Source organism: Macrosteles quadrilineatus, unplaced genomic scaffold, assembly GCF_028750875.1.
Source record: "Macrosteles quadrilineatus isolate MER2022 unplaced genomic scaffold, UCM_ALF_1.0 Scaffold_3__2_contigs__length_128488019, whole genome shotgun sequence".
Lineage (NCBI taxonomy): Eukaryota > Metazoa > Arthropoda > Insecta > Hemiptera > Cicadellidae > Macrosteles > Macrosteles quadrilineatus.
The window spans coordinates 71,109,225-71,113,987 of record NW_026542596.1 but is presented as its reverse complement, the minus strand read 5'-3'; positions in this window follow the sequence as shown (position 1 = coordinate 71,113,987).

Sequence of the window (4,763 nt, the reverse complement as noted above, 5' to 3'; positions counted from 1 at the left end):
AAACGTTCTTCGCTCACTTTGTTATCAACTACTATGACAAATTTACGTCGTCCCTCAAAGAGAGAACAGTTAAATACCCCCGCCGCAGCAAACCTGCAGACTAAGCGAATTTCCATTTCCCTGAATGGATTTACACTTGTCTCCTTAAAAATATCACATTTATTCCCTATTTAAATAGAATCAGTTTATAACATACTTAGGTTTGCTGCAACAGGGAGGGTAAAAGTGTTTTTTATGTAAAATGTTAATAGTTGTTAAGAAATAAAAACATTTTCCAAATTTGGGCAAAATATGTTAATAAACAAGCAAACTACAACAGTTTACTTATTCTCCATAAGAATAACATGGGAATTTTAAATTTACAATTTTTTGGAATTTTCTCCGTAACCATTAGGCGCATTATAACGCTTCAATATACTAAATTATTTGTTTTTTTAAGCTCTACAAAATAGTTTAGAGAGAAATTGCAAAATTTTATGTTTTTTGGGTCAAAAATGGGAAAAACCCATTTTTACCCCATAAAAGCCCCCATAAACCCCCGTTCCCATGGTCCGATCATGCTGGTTCGCGAACTCGTTCGAATAAACATAGGTTTACACGTTTGTACCAAATTTCATCAAAATCGGATCATTTTTGCTCGAGTTATCGCGCTAACGGACACATATATCTAATATATAAAATTCTCGTGTCACAGTGTTTGTCTGCAAACTCCTCCGGAACGACTTCACCGATCGTTATGAAATTTGGTGTGTAAATTCTGTAGGTATGCGAATCGGACGTAAACTATTTCCCGTTTCGAAATTCTTAAAAGGGCTCCGCCCCAGTGGCTCTGGAGTTTCCCATGTTAACCTTATGAGAAATGGAATTAATGAATCTTAACAGCTGTTTCAATTAAACAAGTTGGTTCTGTTCTATGATGTTCAATAGCATTAAAGTTACAAGGATTACCAACAGGGTGCAGCACTATTATTTCTTTTACATTTATGACAACAGCTAATTTGCAACCAAAAGGTGAGTGAGCGTAGCGAACGAACTTCAACCTGGAGGCGAGTTAGCGTAGCGAACGAGCTAACCTGAAGGCAAGTGAGCGCAGCGAACGAGCTCCAACCTAAAGGTGAGTGAGCGTAGCGAACGAGCTCCAACCCAAAGGTGAGTGAGCGTAGCGAACGAACTTCAACCAGGACGTGATTGAGCGATGCGAACGAGATCATCTTGAAAATTAAACGTAACGGTACTTTCTTTCCATCGGTCTGTCTTAGGGGAAACCTATAACTTAGGCGATACGAAGTTCGCCGGGTCAGCTAGTATATATATATATAAATATATATATAAATATATATATAAATATATATATATATATATGAATTTGAACGGATGGTGTTTTTGGCCTCTAGGGACCTCAAAACGAAAAAAAAAATTGGTCCCGGGTCCAGGTCTTACCATGAGTACTACGGTAATAGCTTATTCCCTATATGGGAAATTCGCTAATATTCCCTATATGGGAAATTCGCTAATATTCCCTATATGGGAAATTCGCTAAAAAGTAGTGGGGGAAATATAGAACTTGACACTGATGTCAGATGTAAGCAAGGACCTAGACTGCTTTGCGGCAACTGCAACTCTTAGGACTTAATTAGCGCATATTTTCATACTTCCTACATTTGACCAACTTGAAAATTAATGTTGGTTATCTTATGAAATCTCTCTGACGCCTATGTCTGCTGGAGGCATGGTTTCTTACAAAATTGTAAAACCTTAACCTGTATCCTGTACTTTTGCAACTTGACTGAGCGGAAAAGTGTAGAGGTGACATGCTCAAAATGGAGGTAAACAGGATGCGGCTCCCCGTGTGCAGTGTCAGGCACCACCCAGGGTAGCACCCGCCATTCTGGTGGTAGCTGGAGTCATCTCTGTCAATCCTTTCACAGCAGAGAGGAAGGCAATTTATCAGCAGGTTGGTGACAGCTGTCAGTAGACACGGTCATCCCAACGATGACGACAGATAGAGAGGACAATTGGACCTGTTTTATAGAGTTTGTCCAGGGTATTCTCTGGGCAAAAAATGCCACTTGACCTTGACCAGGATGCAGAATAGCCATGAAATAACTGAATACCAGAAGAGAAACAGCGCAAGCCCTACAAGCTCAGGTCACATGTGTTCCTGACCTGAAGAAATAACAAACAATCCCATAATGACAGGTCTGTGTTGAACTTGGTTGAGGCGGTTCTTAGTGAGTAGTCTGATCAGTACAGGATATAGGTGAGTCAGTGGCTCAGTCGGTAGCGTCAAATGCTGCCTTGGGTCACGGACTTCGGACCCAAGGCAGCGATGTCGTTGGTTTGGATCGTGGTCACTGCCGCAAACATTTTATCAGTACAGTTCACCTTCGTACTGTACCAGCTCACCGCTTGCTTTGTTGGATACATTCCACTCATGGGCAGTTAGTCTATGTGGACAGGCAAGATTTAAAGAGGCCGCCAACCTATTAAAAAAATATATATTTATCTCACTACATACTGCCCACCTATTTCTATAACACATTTTCTCTCCCCTTACTAAAATAAAAAGTTTCTAGTCCACTTAAAGAGTACAATGAAATTCTTTATTGTTTGCAAGAAAAAAGATTCTTTAATGGTGCTAGAAGTCAGTATCTACAAATGGTTGATGGCAGAAAGAAGTTCCGGTACAGTAGTTCACGACATGCAGGTTACCCATGAGGAGTTGCTTGCTACTAATAATTCAAGTTGGAACACGTCCCGAATCAGTCGTTACATTTGGAATGGAACTCGGATGAGTTAGGTCTTAGCAAAGATCATCCTTTGTGATCCTTAAAGATAATGAAAAAAGTTTCTAAAAGCAACATTGTAATGAAGTAGATGAATTTATTTTTTCAAATGAAAACCTTCGGATTAACAAGATATATTTAAAGATATATATTTAGTGGATTAAAATTGCTGTATTATTGGTAATCCAATTTGTTGCTGTAGCTCTAGTTCCGACTAGTGTACAAGTAGTGCCATCAAGTTTCAGATAAACACAAAGAGAATTTGGGGTTCAAAAGAAAGCGTGGTCCTAGACCTATATTTTTTGGGGGGGGGGGTCACCAGGGGGGGCCGAGACTATAGTGGAATTTCATTAAAACGCGGTTTTTACTAGAAGGAATACAGCAAAAAATAACACATTTAGTTTAAAATTTTAAAAATACATATTTATAATTAAAGTTTTTGTAACAGACTCTCGCATCAAGGTTCTACCTATACACCAAGCATTATTGATTTGGACAAATACTCTTTAAACTGGTGCTGATGTGCATGGCAAACAAAAAATTTAATCCAAAATCAGACCAAAATTTTGAACCAGAACTTATTTGATCAAAGAGGTCTTTGAGGAGTTGCACCCAACACGACTGCATTATAACTGAATAGTAAGCACTAAGCAGCAGTTAAGCTACACAAAGTTGCCCATTGCAGTCACTCACTGCCACTATGATTATGTGGATTTGGCCTAAAGAATTTGTTCTCAGTATTCTCATAGTGTGGTCATATTGGTTCGCATATTACTATTCTTAAATTTTATATCAGGTCCTCTAATTATTAAAAATTATGAATACTATTTAAATATTGGAAGTTTTAAAATTAGCTACCGGTACGGTATTCATTGAAATACATTACTGTAATTGCAAATTCCTAATGTTAAACTCAGATAAATTAACATGCAACTACCTTCAAGCTTTGCCTATTAATACAACCTCTTTATTCTTTATATTATTATATTGTAAATTGTAACTTCTTTATCCAATAGTCATTTTTTTTCAAGTTTTCAGTACTAGGTAAATGATGACATTAAATGCGGAAGAATTAAATTAATTATAAGAATGCCACCAAACGTCAGCATCGGACACTGCCATATATGCCTGAAAGCGTCCATCGTCTGTCGATCTTCTCTACTTCTCACAGCGTACAAAAAAAATAGTTAGACTCGAACGATTGCGAGTTTTAGGTTAGAGCTCTTCTTCTTTCCTACAGTTTGCCACAAGTGTATCCTATAGACTGCAATGAATTTTTTTGAACAATTTGCAATAAAAATTACTAAATTTCCCCTTAAAAATATAATAGTTTATCTGTAAAAAAAGATTTTGGGAGAATTTTGACTGTGTTTTGTTTTACTGTGTATTAATAATGACAACCTTATGAAGAAGCGATTCTGTCCTTGCAACAACTGATGATGTGAGTCAAAATTAGTTGTCACAGCTATAATTTGGATTACCAACAATAGGCCTACAGGTATTTTAAACCACCAATAGTAGAAAATTGATTTTGTATAATATTGTTGTTGGTTCCATCTTCAACTATTGATAGAACTATGACATTATATTCCGATTTTATAGTCGCTGCCAGTTGTTCAAATCAAAATTAATAAACTTAGTTGAGCCACCGACAATGTGTGCTGATGTAAATTTCTGATTTTTGTAAAACAAGCAAACTTTTTAAACAAGTCAATCTTATGGGACGACTAATTGTTAAAGCATTTATGTCAACTTAATGCTTTGTCAAGAACACATTAACTACTTAAGTAAAAAAAAACTGAAAGCAGAAAATATAGTATTAGACTGAAGTGCATTCTGTGAATTAATCATTCGAATGGCCTTAAAAAAAAGATATATGATACAAAATGGTACATACTTATGTGATGTTTACTTCATAACCGAAAACTCAATGATACTGTTTAACTATTTGCAATAAAAGATAGGAAAAATCAAAAC